At 36.1% G+C, this 17,379-nt stretch overlaps 1 protein-coding gene across 3 annotated transcripts in view; it reads left to right on the top strand.

Annotated features, from left to right (window-relative positions):
• The first annotated feature begins 2,228 nt into the window (after nt 1-2,228).
• The window catches only part of LOC129247092 (protein peste-like), a 97,044-nt gene continuing 81,893 nt past the window's right edge, over nt 2,229-17,379 (top strand). The window contains exon 1 of one of the 3 annotated variants that reach the window (XM_054886015.1): nt 2,229-2,285. The gene's annotated coding sequence lies outside the window, so the exon portion shown is untranslated. Of the gene's footprint in view, nt 2,286-2,307; nt 2,404-11,712; nt 12,291-17,379 lie in introns of those variants that run through there. The other 2 variants (XM_054886014.1, XM_054886013.1) reach the window with 2 other exon arrangements.

The raw sequence follows: 17,379 nt of genomic DNA, 5'->3' as shown, positions 1-17,379 counted from the left end.
GTCTAGGCTATAAGAGGCAGAATTCGAGCATGGAACAATCATGTGCCATGTGCCCCTAGCAATCGGTTGATAAAAATAGCTCGTGATGGGATGCCAGAAGGAAGACGATGACCAGGAAGACCACCAAAAAGATGATGGTCGACCTTAACAGACAATGAAACCCAATATTAATCTTAGTTTTATGCATTATGAATAGGATTGTACAACAATTTATGTGTAATTTCTCTAAGTAATTAAATTTATTTAGGTATAAATGTATATACAGTCACTCACACCCTATTTGATACAGATACGATTTGTTTGCAGGGTGGTCTATATTTAATATTTTTTTGCGAAAGTGGGAAAACAGAGATATTTTATTTATTTTGTTTTATTTAACTTCTCAACATAAAATACAAAAAGGTGTCCACTCATTTCATTGTTAAGGAAAACAAACAAAAAAATACAAAGAATTCACACCAAATTAATATTTCAGTATTCGTTGCAGTGAATCGACAAAAATCTCTGTTGAATGTGTATGTTTTTTTTTTTTTTTTGTTTTAAATAGTTGATAATTTTTTGGTCTACTTACAGAACAGCTTCTTGCCCAAGTCATAGCTGATGCAAAAGTTAATAAATTCCTAGTAAATTGCAACTGCCTTTGGTTATTCGATTGGAATTGAAATTTTTACGATTATTACGCATCTACTACGTTTTATTAATTTCACATTATCACTTAAAAACACATTGTTGTGTAGTGCATCTTTGTGCACCATATGTCTGAGTCATTTAAGAAAATCTTAAACACCTGCTAATGGCCAATGAGTTTGAGAAAAGTGCAGATGCATATTACAGAGTACACTCACTCCCAAAAAAATTTCACAAAACAAAACCAGTTCGCTCGGTGTGTCAAAGTGTGGGTTCTAAACCATCCACGTAACTCTCAAATGCTTACATGTATAAGTTTGGGGAAAAATAAATCAATCATTTCTGGGTAAACATTTTTTTAGGCAAGTCGTTTAAAAACATGCCGGTCAACTTCGATTATTTTTGTGATTTTATCGACATTTTCTTTAACATCAAAAATGCCCGAACGGAATCGGCAAAATAAAAATTGCTGTTACAGTATCGGCACCATAAACACCATTCACAATTTCAGCGGCCTGGCTTGCATCTTCGCCTTTATCGAAGAAAATCGGTAAAATGTATCGAATTTTCTCTTTGTTGACTTCCATTGTAAACACTCTGTAACTCACAATTGAATGGAACAAAAAACACCAAGAATTTGTTTAGTGTAAAATGTCAATTTGGCAACCAGCCTTAACTTGAAATTGTTTGATCGATACTTTACGAGATATCGATCACTACAGACATCTACCGAGGATAAAGCCATATACCGAATAAAGGATGTCTTTTTCTCCAAACTAATTTTTCAAATCGCTTTTGATACTCCTTCTGTTTTTAAAGCGTACTTGTGCACTAATGAGTATTGTAATGATAAAATATCGCCCTGAAAACTCTTTGTTACACATGAAGTAGGCCGGCAGTATAGTGGGATTTTATTTATTTATTTTGTTTTAGTTGAATTTTATTTTATTACTATTTTATATTACAATAATTTTTTATTACTAGTATATATTAATTAATTTTTCCTATTATTTCTTTATTTTTTTATTATTTTATAGTAGAATTTGCCAAAGGTAGAAGGTGTTAAAAACGCTTCATGAAATTTAAGTGTTTTATTTAATTTTTATTTATTTTTTCTTCATTTGTTTCTGGCCCCCCATTTAGCATCTTCAATCGTCTGCAATCGTTTAAAAGCACTTAGGAAAATAAATAAATTAAAGAGAAACATTTGATTCACAATTTTCTTTTGTTTGCCAATTTCTATTCATACCCATCCACACATAAAACATTGTAGTTTGAATACGTTTTTTTATTTAATTGAAAAGACACCCCGTAATTGTCGCCAAGTGGCATTGCGAAATACGCCAAAAGGCAATGCAATGTTCTGCTTTGCGTAAAAAAAGAAAATACAAAAACATTACAAAGGTAAAGAAAGCAGGAATTGTTTACTCTTGCATTTGTAGGTAACTTTAATTATTGATGTTATTCTGTATTTGTTATTGGCTTATTTTCAGATTAGCGGTGACTAACCGTGTTGTTGGTGCTGTTAAATGTGTTGCTGTTCTGGTTATTTTGCTGTCAGGTGGCTCTCAATAGGCATTCAAATGGCACTCAACGGGAGTGTTATTTGTTTGTCTGTCAGAGGGTTGTTTAATTGTTATGTTGTGTATAATAATTAGGTAAGTAGGATTTTCACTTCTTGTTGGACTTTCTTTTATTCATATTGTGTAAATGACGTGTGAATGTTTAGTGGTACAAAAATACTTTAATTGAATTTGAAAGCAGTCACGAATGACGGTAAGTGTGTGCTTTTTAAAAGTAGAATATCAATTGGTGGTGCAGTGCGTATGATGATGCATGTGTGTACAGTGCTGAGGCGCCAGACCAGTTATAAATCTGGATCGTGTCGATATTCTAGTCCCACTAACATGAAGTTTACACCACCTAACATCTTTCTATTTACTTTTTTTTAATTTTTCCTAATACGGTAAGATGCGATCTCCTTATTTGGTTAAATATAACTCTATCAATATACTCGGCTGCGCTTGCCTAGTTTTTTATTGCAAATTAGGTTCACGCCTTTGCTTAATATGCATTTATTATTATATTTACTGTTTTAAAAACGGAAAATTGTAACTTCCCCGAGAATGCTATTTCTAAAACTTGTGCGCAGCTGTTGTAATTTAACGAAAAATTGCCGAGAAGAAAGAAAAATTGTATACAAGCTGATTGTCAATTTGCAAAAGTGTGAATGCATTGGCAAAAAAATACGCGTGTGCTGGAAATCGAAAGTCAAATTGACTAAAAGACACCGGGTTAGTATAATCCTCACTAAGAGCACTTCGCTCAATTATTGTTCGTAAGAATCATCCCACCAGTCAGCATACGATACTCTAGCGCATAAGCAGATTTTTTTTTCAAAATAACGCATTGTTTTTCCATATACCATACTACTTGATAACTGTTTATCCAATTTATATATAAGTACTAGCAAACCCGGCCCCCTTCGCTGGGCACACTAAAATAGAATAGATAAGGTTTAGAACAGAAAATATATGGTTTTCATATTATTTATTTCTATATTCTTTATTCAAGCGCTTTGGCATAAACAATATTTTTTGTTTTTCTATTTGTTTTTGAGTAAATATAAAATATAAATTGAAAATCAGGAAAAAAGAAGATTGTTTTTAAATTTCAAATCAACGCATATGAATAAACAATCGTATTTTTTCCTGATCATCCATGAATTTTTCGTTTCAATTTATATGTTTTATTAAGCATTGGAGCTTTTTTAACCATTATCCATTTATATTTTTCAAAAAAAAAAAAAACGAAAAAAATTGTTTTTTCCACGAACACATAATTTCATTCGGATTTCGCATTAAATTCTCAAATTTCGTAAGAAATTATTCACTGTTCCAAAATCCACTCCAAAAAAATTCACAAACAATTTTTACATGTTGCACTTACGTTGTTCCTTATGGCATCCAAATCAGAAAGAAATATTGACACATTGTAACTCACACTGTCAATTTGACAGTTCAGTTCCGCCTCAAGCGTTAAAAAAGTAAGCGACATTATGGCTGGTTCAAAAGAACGCTGTACCCGTTGCCAGTGCTCCGAATTACAACCAAACTTTACGAAACCCATTTTCAATACTTACTTAACAATGTGCATAAGTTTGGTTTAATTCGGTGCAAAGACACCATTTGATACCCATATTGTACATACACATCCGAAGGTTACCCGGGTCCAAGTTTTGACCCATATTTCGAGCCCTATCCACCAATAGGTATCCAAACTATACGGAAACCATCTTCAGTACCTTCTTAGCAATGTGTGTAAGTTTGGTTTAATTCGGTGCAGACACGGCCGGTTAGCGAACACACACAAAAAGTTGACTTTATTTTATATATAATAATATTATATAAGATTTTTTTCAGTTTGTGTCCGAAAAATCCAAATATCTTACGGAACCCTATTTTTTCCAAAATAAAATGTAATCCATGTTACTCTTGGATAATGTAGTTTTCGAATGGTGAAAGAATTTTTAAAATCGGTCCAGTAGTTTTTGAGCCTATTCGTTACAAACAAACAAACAAACAAACAAAGTTTTCCTCTTTATAATATTAGTATAGATAGACATGCTGGTGTGGGATGGAGTCAAGAGACAACCTGTTTCTAGATAAATGTGGCCAAAATTTAATCGGAAACGGTCGTGAAGCGCGTACGCTCACGAAGACAAGACTTATATATTGTTGTTGTGCCTGCAATACGGTATTGCCTAATAGTTAGTTGAGAGAGCATGCGGAAGTGCCTTTCTGATGATTTAAAATGATTAATGAAATTTATGGGCCTTTTTCCTTACTCTGTTCATAGGATTACCAAATCCAATTTAATATCCATATCTTAAAAGAACTAAAACTTCTTGGTTAATATTGGATAAGTAAAAATCATTAGTGAATTATAAATTAGAAAAAAAAAACAATAACACTGTGCGACAGTGATATACTTTTATGGAGACCTAGCACAACTTATAGGTATAGTAAAACTAAGAAAAATGGTATAGAAGAAATTTCCAATACACCCCCAAAATCTTATGGCCAAAAAACCGTTTTTCGAAAGGTTAATGTGGACAATCACTTATAACTTCGCCAATTTTAATCCGATTTCTAATTTTTTTTTAGTTCAAAAGAGCAAAAACAAACCTTTCCGATAGGGTGTTGAAAATTTTTCTAAAATAATAACTGACGAGGCTGTAGACGGAAGTATTTGGAATTTTTTGGGGTTTTCTCTATTTTTTCAACTTTGACGTTATTTTTACGATATTATCCGATATTAAGGGGTAAGGGGTCAACTACTGATATAGCAAATTTAATTTTGCTTCCAATGAGCGATATTTGACTGTAATTGAATTAAAATTCATAGAGTTGTGTGAGTTTTAAGATTTTTTTTATTTTTATAATTTTGTATGTAGGTATAACTAACGCTGAACAGGAATTAGGCCGTGTTTTGATGCGTTATTATATTGATACATAATATAGGGTGGGCCATGTAAAATTTGCTTTTTGAATCGGCTATAAAAAAATATTTTATTTTTATCAAAATTTTTTCAAACCTTTTCTTTTTATTTTGAAGATTGAACAATGTCATTTATGAATGAATTTTTAAGCACATTTTCAATTGTTTGGGCTCCAATTTCATGAATGGCAACTTCGATTTCGTGTTTTAAAGCATCAATCGTCTCTGGATGGTTCGCATAGCATTTGTCCTTAATGGTTTCCCACAAAAAATAGTCCAACGGGCTTAAATCAGAGTTCCGAGGTGGCCAATTGATATCGGAATTTCGGCTGATTATTCGGTTTTCAAAAACGGTAGCCAAAAGTTCGAGTTTAACTTTGTCAGTGTGACAAGTTGCACCGTCCTGTTGAAACCAAATGTCGTCCATGCCATCCTCTTCAATTTTTGGAAACAACTCGTTGAGCATGTCACGGTAACGCTCGCCATTTACTGTAACCGCGGCTCCTCGCTCATTTTCGAAAAAAATGGCCCGATGATGCCGCCAGATCAAACACCGCACCAAACAGTGACTCGTTGTGGATGCATTTGCTTCTCTACAGTAAAGTGTGGATTTTCTGAGCCCCAAATCCGACAAGTTTGCTTATTGACGTAGCCACCGATGTGAAAATCAGAAAAGAAGAAGAAGACTCACCACTTTGGAAATAGGTTTTCAATATTTCCCAATTTTGTTCAAGCGTATAGCGTCCCATTTCGTAAATGTCAAACCTTTAAGTAAATTATGAACACATTTGACATGTCATTTGTGTTACCATTCTCAAAAAAGTAGGTGGTTCAAAAAGCAAACGCTATATGGCCCACCCTGTATTTATTGGAGTATATATGTATACATAAGAGTACGGTGTGGTACGCTACTGTACTGCATACAACAGAACTGGTTAGAACTTTCGAAAATATCTCAAAAATACTGTTTGAATCAAGACTATTTGTTGAATCTCTTTTATTTGTATTATTAATACTATAAAGTGGCTGATTATTATTTGCCACTAATATGCTGCGTAGTTTATAAAACGAAACCCTTTTTCCAAATTTTTGTATGCTGCTATTATCTGCTCCAGCGTTATAAATTTGCTTCAAAGAATTTCTATCATCAACTTTAGCCGACTAGCGAGATTCTGAAATCTTCCTGCAGCATATTCTATTGTTTAAATTGAAACGCAAGCATCTTGGATGATAAAATATAATGGGGAGCAGATAAGTAAATTCAAAATTTGTAGCAACTTTTTGATTTTCATTTTTCAAATTTTGCAGAACAATTGGCTCACGTGAATTGCGGTTCATACTAAAGGTGGTATACGCAAAAAAAAAATCGTTGTGGCCATCAATCACAGTTTCAAACGATGCTTTCAATCCCCGAATAAACCGCAGATAAAAGAAAATTGATAGAGATTATTATCACGCATTTCTTTTTCAATAGAAATATGAAAACGCTCCCAAGTGTACCTAAGTTAACACTGATTAAAAAAAGAAGTTTGTTATTATAATTTAACCTTATTAAAACGTTAAAGTTTTATTGTTTTGCTTCAATTTATGAAAAAGAAATGTGCGTCAGCTATACCTACATACAAAATTAGTAAAAAAAAAAAAATTTTTAACTCACACAACTCTATGCATTTTCATCCAATTACAATAAAATATGCACTAAAAAAAATCCTTAATATCGGATAATATCGTAAAAATGATGTCAAAGTTGAAAAAATGGAAAAAATCAAAAATTCCAAAAACTTACAACTACAGTCTCGTCAATTTTCAATTAAAAAAAATTATGAACACACTGTCAAAAAGGCTTGTTTTTGTTCTTTCGAACTGAAAAAAAAAAAAATTATAAATCGGATGGAAATTGGCGAAGTTAAGAGTGATTGTTCACATCAACCTACTGAAAAACGGTTTTTGGCCATAAAATGATATTTTGGGAGTGTATTGGAAATTTCTCCTATACCATTTGTTTTAGTTTTTCTATATCTACAAGTTGTGCTAGGTCTCCATAAAAGTATATTTAGTGTTTTTTTTTGTTACACAGTGTTGTAGACGATGAGGACTACACTAAATCTTTAAAACCAGACAACTGTTATATTCAAATCATTCTAATACTCAATACACAGCTGGCGTTCGTCGCAGCGACCACCACAAAAATTAAATTATGTTTATGTTTCAGGTGATTGTTACAGTTATGAACAACAGTCGATTCAAAATGCTTTGGTTATCGAACTGAAAATAATCGATTCAATCTTACTCGGTATTATCAAAACTAAATCGGAGGAGAAACTGACTGGAACTGATTATTATTATTAATCTTGATTGACTGATATTTCAAAATATTTACATAAATATTTCTTTACATCAAAGTGCTGACCGGCTTTTCTAATGTGTTAGTTTAGAACTAAAAACAAAAAAATACCCAAATTATCAAGCGGCCCACGTAATCGTACAAAGAGTTGTTGGTCCTTATCGAACTTTGAACGAGTATGCATACATACATACATATATTGTATGTTTATAGATTTTTTCAATAGTTAAAACGGGATGTTGGTGTTGTGTGAAAAAAAACCGAGCTTATCAAATTTCAGCAGACGAGTCTGAAAATATAAGTCAACTCAGTTAACAAGAAGGTCTGTTCCAAAGTAAAGAAATTTTCTATAAATAAATATTTGTAGTGGGGTAATTACCACCCACCATCAACCAACTGATTGGACCTTATCAGTGTGACTTTAGAGCTGGGAACTCCATCATCGACCAGATATTCACAATACGCCACGTCTTGGAAAATACCCATTAGAGTAGAATCAACACACACCCTCTTTTTGTCGGGTTCAAAGCTGTATTCGACTGTATGAAAAGAAGATACCTATATGCCGCGATGCCCGAATTTGGTATCCACGCGAAACTAATACGGTTGTGCAAAATGACGTTGCTCAATACCAGCAGCGCCATCAGAATTGGGAAGGACCTCTCCGAGCCGTTTGATACCAAACAAGGTTTCAAACAGGGTGACTCGTTGTCATGCGACTTCTTTAACCTGATGTTGGAGAGGAACTTGCGAGCCACAGAACTTACTCGCTCAGGTACAATTTTTTATAAGAGTTTAAAATTGTTGGCGTATGCCGATCACATTGACGACATCGGCCTTAACAATCGCGCTGTTAGTTCTACCTTTTTCAAATGGGTCGGGTGGTGAACGAGGACAAAACGAAATAACTCCTGTCATCAAACAAGCAGTCGGCGCACTCGCGTATCGCCACCCACGCCACTGCTAACAGTTATGCTAGCGAGGTTGTAAAATACTTCGTTTATTTCGGAATCAGCATTAACACGGATAATAATGTCAACCTTGAAATCCAACGGAGAATCTCGCTTGCTAATGCTTTGGACTAAGTAAGGCAATTGAGTCCTCTCTCGATGAACAAACCTAACACTCTACAAGGCTTTCATCACCGTCCTAATATATGACGCAAAGCTTGGACGATGAGAATATCTGATGAGGCGTCCCTTGGAGTGTTTGAGAGAAAGATTTTGCGGAAGATTTTTGCACGTTGGCGACGACGAATATCGCAGACGATGGAACGATGAGCTGTATGAGATTTATGACGCCATAGACTTAGTGCAGCGTATACAGATGCAGTGGCTTTGTTGGCTGGGTCTTGTCGTCGAATGGATAGAAACGCTTCGGCTCTGAAAGTATTCGATGTGGTACCAGCTGGTGGTAGTAGAGGTAAGGAATGCCTCGTCTACGTTGGAAAGATCAGGTGGAGAATGACTTGGCTTCCCTTGGTGTGTTCAACTGGTGCCGCTCAGCACAAGAAATATACAAATGGCGCGCTTTGTGAAACTTGGCCAAAATCGCGCCAATCAAGAAGAAGAGACGTAGATAACTTTTTAGTCAGGTGCGTTTGACTAAAATACATTTTTCCTTTGACAACTCCATGTAATTCTGTAGCGGTGAATTCTAAGAGCTGATTTTCGAACTTTTCGTTTTTTTATTGCCCTCACCTGCTACCGAAGCTAAAATAAAGACCAAATTTTCTTTTCGCTCTATTTAATTACTTTCTTAAGTCTATTAAAAGCTCTGTGTGGTGGTTATTGGGTTTCTCTAGCTAACTATTTCAAGATAACTATCCCGAAACGTTTGCGGTGGAATTTTTGTCATGGGATACTTCTAGCCAGCCAAAAGTGTAACTGTTTCTCGCAAAAAAATAATCCTTCACTCTTCTTGCTGTATGAACGGCTCCATATTCTGTTGAAAACTCCGTTCATGGCCATTTTAACCCACTTCTTCAAGCCACTATTGGACTGATCCAATTAACTCATTCTGGCGGAAATGGTGGAAGTACCACTCTGGCATTTCCAAAGTTTCGATACCATTATGAGACCTTCAATAGACAGATGTCTACAGCCAGAGCTGTTGATGTAATGGAGAAGATTGATGTGATTTAGCTTGGTGCACTGCCTCAGGCTGTCAAAGAAAGGAGCACCCAGTGACCTTAATCGTCTAGCTGCCAAATCCGGACATTTGCAGAAAAAGTGCTCAACGGTCTCCTTCTCTGAACGATCCCCACAGCTTCTGCAATGGGAGTTAAATTGTAAACCTAGATTTTCCGCGTGTGTGCTGATCATCCAATGACTAGTAAATACAGCCACGAGTTTACACATTGAATGGCGTGGAGTTCCCCGGAATGAGTCTCCCGCCTATTGTATTGGCGCCAAAGGGCCAATTTCGAAAAATAGCACACGAAAAAATGGAGCTCCATCTTTCCTGAGAAATAGGTTGTGCAATCCCCCTTTAACAACAGTTAGGGGGATGCCATTACCAGGTAGGGGATCCCTGAGACTAATTCAGTTTCTTTTCTGGCGCTGTTCAGCAATATCATTTTCCTATATGTTTCTGTGCGGCCTCGGTAGTCTAGCGTAAGTTCACTAGTCTGCCATCCCAAAGGTTGTGGGTTCGAATCCCACGTAAAGCACGGTCCTCGCACTTTTCCAAATTTACCTACTTTCCCTGTTTCTAAAAAAAAAAATCTTCCAATTCCATTCCTCAACCCCAAAAACTTATCCATTCCATCGTTACTCCCGCACAATAGTCTGCGCATTATTTGCATTGTGGCTGCTAAAACAAGCAAAAAACAAAGAAAAACAGACAGTTGAACATTGCGCCACTGAGCCAGCCAGAGGAAACGGGCGACCGCGGAAAAAGCGCATACACACTAAGTGCCCATTTACACACGGAAACATTTGGAAGGGAAACATTTTGTTCGGGGGTGAAGGACGGACGCGGAAGAGAGAAGGGAATTTGTCTCCTGTACTGGCGACATGCTTTGCTCTTCTTATTCGTATTTCCAATCTTAAAACAAATTTTGACAGTTGCTTCATTTGTTTTCTGCTTTTGTGGGAGAAAGTTCTGAGTTATGTGTTGGTTTTCAATCAAACGGAAGATGATAACGATGACAAACATCCGAATGCTGCTTGGGAAATGCACGATTATTTTTGCTAGTAAAGTAGGTACAATTTAAAATATATTATGGGGCATGTTTATGTTGAATTCTAATTTTCCCCGCATTTCTAGATACTCAAGTTAATTTTAAGTTAATTATTTATATATGAAGTATTTTTAATTAAATTTTTTTAATCAAGTACAATAATTTATAAATATTTAAATAAAAAAACAACAAATTATTTATTATTTAACCAGTTTGCATTTTTCATTTATATATAATATTTAATAAATTGTTGACGAACGTTTTCCACTTTACATGTTAGCGGGTTGTAGAATATATAATATTCGAACCAGAAGATGCTAAAGTAGTAAACGTCAAAATGTTGCCGAAAACAATTTTGCTCGTGTGGCCGCGAATGAGACATGAAAAGAGAATTTCGAGTGTCGCCCTTCTAGATGTCTCCGTGTGTAAATCCGGTGTTAGCGATGTCCTCAACCATATGTGCGATCCAGAAATCAAAACAGATTAACGAAACCAACGCAAGACCGAGTCTTGTTGTGGCCCTATGTTTCCGAGAGGAAAAAATATATATGTTTCTATGTCCTGGAACCCAGATCAGAGAAATGTTACATGCACACCCAAGAGATTTGATCTTCTTGTAGGAGTTGACTAGCGTCCATGGCGTCGTCAGAGCCTTGATTATCGGAAAAAATTAGCGACTATCGATTCCATCTTGCAGCCGTACATAAGAACCATAACAGAAGATTGGATGAACTATGAGTAATGATGAACAAAGTGCGTAAACGAATTGTTTGTTGGGTCATTATTGCTAAACGAGCGACAATAATCAGAAACAAAACACCGCTGCCAAGAATCACTTGTGTGAGTGTGCGGCTACACTATGCAACTATTACAAGTATCAACATATTTGTACTTGCACATGTGAACAAATATACCTCCCATTCATAGTACAATCGTTAAGAATCCGATGCCGATTGCGGCTGCGTTGACGGCAGCAGCGACGATGACGACGACTACAGCCAGCAATGCTCCCGAACGCCACTGGCCAGAGTAAACACAAAGGCAAATCAACAGGCAGCAGCAGGCACAGTCGTTATCAAGCGTTTGACGCGTCTAGAACACGCTCCTCGGTAATAATACAGAGTGTACGTACATTTGTATATAAGTAATTTACGAAACATTGAATTTATACAAAGAAGTTGCACACCAACCTAAGATACGGAAACAAAAATCCGTCCGTTTATCAAGTGAAATATTAAGAATAAAGGAAATAGGAGCCGGAGTTCGATTCCATGAAATCATAAATGTAGATCGCGTGTTGGTAAAATTTCTTACCATGGTTTGATTGCTGTGCTTTAAGAAGTTCGATTACTGCATCTAGGCGCCAAAAAGACAATACCGCAATCAACTACGAAAGATAAGAAGGTCAAAGTTCGGTGCGTTATATACGAAATACTTATGTACGTTTATGAGTAAATATCAGAAGTGTTTTAAATTTTGTACAATTGTTTCGGCTAATACATACAAACATATATTTATGCAGTTAAACTTAAAACAAAACTAATACTAAAAACAAAACAGCTGGATCTAATAATTGTTTACACGCGCCGTTCTTGGCTTTGATGACCGTTCCTTTGAAATATTATATTTTTTACTGTGAGTACTGCAACAATTATTATTTCTTTTATTTTATTTATAATAATTTAAAACAAAAGAAGAAAATGTGCGCAAATGAAAAATGAACAATTAAAAAAAACTACTTTGTAAAATGAGTGACGTTGCTCTCACCAAACATTACACAAAGGGGAATTTCCAGTAAAAATTCCACTATAATTGGAAATTGTCTTGAGACATTTTTTTAACATAAATTTTTTTTCTTGTTCACTCCTCTCGGGAGCATAGGGTCTCGACAAGACTCAGTCTTGCGTTGGTTTCGTTAATCTATTTTGATTTCTGACAGGGTGGGTGATTAGCCTGCCGCTATAAGCATAACATAAATAATAAGCAAAAAATTAAAAAAAATTGCGAAAACTACATAAGTACATATATTGAGTTATACCCCTGTCAATTTTAATAGAATCAATAATTTCATAACTTTAATGGGGCGCATACATCATTGAAAGGCTTAGACTGAGCTTCGTTGCTTTTAACCGAATTTCGCTGTTTTCTCTAGCTTCGACATATAGACGACGTTGAAGAAAACTAACTAAAGGGTTTTTCAGTAAGAGCGCTTCAACTTTTGAACTTTTTTGAATAAAACACAAACGGTTTGACTTTTTTAACTAATTTTTTTTATTATCGAGTTTGAACATATACATTTAAGTATGAAATTCGATTTCTTTTGCATGACCACCGCGTGCACGTTTTACGACGTCCAATCGGTGAACCCAATTTTCGACCACTCTTTTGCATAAATCGGCCGAAATTCCAGCAATTTCGCGTTCAATATTGGCTCTGAGTTCACAAATCGTCGCCGGCTTGTTACTGTAGACCAAGACTTCACATAACCCCAAAACGGGACGGCTTGTTAAATGGACCGTAAAATGGCCGTAATGCTCTTAAAGTAGCAGCAACAGAACGCTTATTTTCATAAAAAATTTGCACGATTTGCAATCGTTGCTCAAGTGTGTAGCGTTCCATGATGAAATGTATACTAATGAAGTTTACAAATAACAAGCGAAAAATAAAAAATATTGCGTCGTTCGCCCTCCCTATCGGAAAAAAGTTGAAGCGCACCTATTGAATAACCCTATACTACGAAGATGGCAGGAGACACGACCTTCCGTCTACTGTCGTAAATCAAAGCGCAAAATGCATTCAACTCTCTTTTTACACGGTCTTTTTTACGCGATTTTGAAATAACACGGCTCACTAATAAATTTTTTGACACAGAATTTTCGCTCTTGCACGGATCTGAAAACAAAAAATATTTTTCTAAAAAACACAAAATTCCTAAAAGAAGGCCTTATTATATGAAATTTGTTCGTGTAGGATTAAGTAAAGATACATTCAAACCTGTGCTCCTTCAAAAACGATGCAATAAATATATTTTAAAACTAACCAAGTCCGGTGGTGGTGGCGGTAGAGATGTTGCTTGAGTGACACAGCCCAGACCCAATTAGCACAAAAGATGCCATTTTGATACGCCACTTATAGAACCACTACTTTTTATTAGACAAGCCATTTGATTTGATTTGAATCTGCTTAGGTCGTCTATTTTCTTAACTGCAATTTCTTTCAAGTTGACCATTGAGAATTCCACCTTGCTTTCTATGTCGTAGAGCACCCATTCTTTGGCATTCACACAGATAGTGAAACACTTCGTAGCAGCAGACTTGGAAGTTTCGAGGCCTTTCTAATATATAACGGCACCGGCGCCGCAATCCATCTTGGATCCGTCAGTGTAAAGTGCAGTTGTATTCTCTTTGACTTCTGAATTCAAATCCCATTCCTTTCGCGTGGGGAATTTTACCTTAAACTGCATTGTAAAGTTTCGAGTAGCGGTAGTAAAATCTGATGAGTTGGCAAAAAGCCTTGGACTATCTAAGATAACACTGCGACCAAACATTCTAGCATTCCAAAAACTACCTTCTTTTATTCTGAAGGCGGTATTCGTTGCTGTTTGCCGTAGTTGTAAGTCTATTGGTAACAGGTAGAGCATGACATTAAGTACGTCTATTGAACACGATCTGATAGCTCTAGTTATTCCTGCGCAGGCTGCTCGGTGAACGCTTGTTAGCCGACCAACGTTGTACCGCTTGTTTAATGCTCCCTATGACCTAACCGGTCTTACTATGGCGGTATACATCCATATAAGCTTTTCTACCCGCTTTTATAAATTCTTCTCTTCCACTTTATTTAAGATTATATTTTGTTATTAATGTTAGAAATGTATCCATTACAAAATACAATTCTTAAAATTATACAAACAATCTTATGGTAAACAATTTAATATATATACACAATTCAATCATTTTGCGATTCAGACGTCTCGCACTCATGCCACCGCTTCAGTGGTCTTCAAGGTGGTATATTGGCAATTGGTTTATTCTCCATTGCGACTCTGCCTATACGGACAGGTCCCATTTTCTTTACATGTTTTTGTCACTTTCCGATGGCTTCGGCTACATTTGCAGATGTCTTGAACATCTGATATGATCAAACCTTGTGCGCCCACAAACCGCTCTGAGCGTTTGCATTTCTGTGGAGGTAAGGATACGCTGTGTTGTCTAAGGCCAGTAATTTGAAAGACGACTATGCACAATTTCTTAAGTTGAGGAAGGAGTTTAACTCCTTTCACAATTTTTTATTCACGTATATTATAGGACTATGTTTAAGTTCGTGCGGTTTTTTTTCGAAATTTGAAACTTTATTGACGTAAAATGGTTACAAATTTAATATTCAAAGTATTGTCCATCGCTTACTACTACTTTTTCCCATCTTTCTGGCAATTCACGGATTCCCTTTGTGAAAAATTCGGTCGGTTTTGCCGCAATCCACGAATCGATCCATTTTTTGACTTCATCGTAATTACGGAAGTGCTGGTCAGCCAGGCCATGTTGCATCGATCGGAAGAGATAGTAATCGGATGGCGCAAGGTCTGGACTATACGGCGGGTGGGGTAGGACATCCCATTTGAGCGTTTCTAAGTATGTTTTGACCACTTGTGCAACATGTGGCCGAGCATTGTCATGTTGCAAAATAACTTTGTCGTGTCTATCGGCGTATTGCGGCCGTTTTTCTCGCAGTGCTCGGCTCAAACGCATCAATTGTCGTCGGTAGACATCCCCCGTAATCGTTTCATTCGGTTTCAGTAGCTCATAATACACAACACCCAGCTGGTCCCACCAGATACACAGCATAACCTTCAGGCCATGAATATTCTGCGCCGACGTCGATGTTGAAGCATGGCCAGGGTATCCATACGTTGCCCGACGTTTTGGATTGTCGTAATGGACCCACTTTTCATCGCCAGTCACAATTCGATGCAAAAAACCCTTTCTTTTGTGCCGTTGAAGCAGTTGTTCGCATGCCATAAAACGGCGTTCAACGTCTCTTGGCTTCAATTCATACGGCACCCAATGGCCTACCTTTCGGATCATTCCCATGGCTTTTAAACGTTTGGAAATGGTTGATTGATCAACTCCCAAAGTTTTTGCAACCTCTTCTTGCGTTTGAGCCGGATCTTGATCGAGCAATTCCTCCAATTCGGTATCCATGAACTTTGGCGGCGCACCCTCGCGTTCTTCGTCTTCCAAGCCAAAATCACCACTTTTAAAGCGTGCAAACCACTTCTGGCACGTTCGCTCAGCTAGAGCATGCTCACCATAAACTTCCACCAAGATACGATGACTTTCGGCTGCTTTTTTCTTCATATTAAAAAATTCCCCGCAAAAACACATTATTTGGCACGAAATTCGACATTTTCAAGTGTGGTAAAAATATTGTTGTTTACGCTTCAAATAAAAAACTTATACTGACGTTTGTGCCTTACGACAGTAGCTCTCCAATGAATGTTTGGAAATGTGGATCGATGGAATAATAATCAAGTTACGCCATCTGTTGTAAAACCGCACGAACTTATCGATAGACCTATAATATATGCTTTCTATTGGAACGAGACTAAAGTCCAATGCATCGAGTTTCTGGCATTGCCTTAAAACCAAAACAAAAACTACGGGTTTTTCTGCTAGTCTAGAATACGGTGGAAATGTTTCTGATAATACCCAAAGTGCATGTGACTTATTTGCGCAATTTTTTCAGAAAGTGCTCTAAACTTGTTTTAGCTACAAATCAAATAATAAGTGCGTTTAAAAACTGTTCCCAATTAGACGCAACTTATACAGACTTTTCGAAAACCTTTATCAAGGTAGACCACACAATACTTTTGTATAAGTTGGAACACAGTGGGATTGGAGGAAATCTCTTGAAGTTCTTCGCCAGTTTCTGAAAAGGTAGTCGACTACTAGCGAAAATTGGACCCATTGTGTCTAAAATCGTAGTCAATGCATGGTCTGGTACCGCAAGGACATTGCGGCCATTGCTGTTTACTATTTTTATAAAAGACTTACCTAAACATTTCAAGTTTGCAAACTGTTTAATGCTTGCGGACGATATAAAAGTCCCCCAAGGGGTACATGACTTAACAGATAGTCAAAACATACAGTCGGATTTCGATGCCTTTCAAAATTGGTGCTCATCAAACCATTTATTTCTGAATGTCAATAAAAGTTTCATTTTAACATACCTATACCAGGAAGCCAAATTAATTTTCTGTTAACTACAAATTAAATAACTATATTATAAGTAGGAAGTGGGAAATGAAAGATCTTGGTATTATTTTTGATACTAAACTTTCATTCATTAAACGTATTGATTTTGTGATATCTAAAGCATTTGCAATGGATGGTTTCATCAGAAGAAATTCCACCGATTTTAAAGACCCGCAAACGTTGAAATCTCTCTATGTTACCTTGGTACGATCTCATCTGTAAGAACATTTCTGTAGACTGAAGTAAATAAATAAATAATTAAAAAAATAAAAAATTTAGGATATTTCGATTCGGGTACAAATCTCCAAAATTCAGTAACCGATGTCGACATATATTTTAATTGTAGGTCTTGACTTTTCAAGTCATATTTATATTGGAAATGGAAAACTTACCTTGATTTATATTATTTTCAATTGGTTCAGAAAAAAATCAAAAGACGATTTAAAACATTTCAAGTCTTGAAATCTATTTTG

The sequence above is a fragment of the Anastrepha obliqua genome, chromosome 5 (assembly GCF_027943255.1).
Source record: "Anastrepha obliqua isolate idAnaObli1 chromosome 5, idAnaObli1_1.0, whole genome shotgun sequence".
In the NCBI taxonomy this organism is placed as follows: Eukaryota; Metazoa; Arthropoda; class Insecta; order Diptera; family Tephritidae; genus Anastrepha; species Anastrepha obliqua.
Note: the sequence above shows the minus strand (reverse complement) of the source record. Positions and strands in the feature narration are given on the sequence as shown.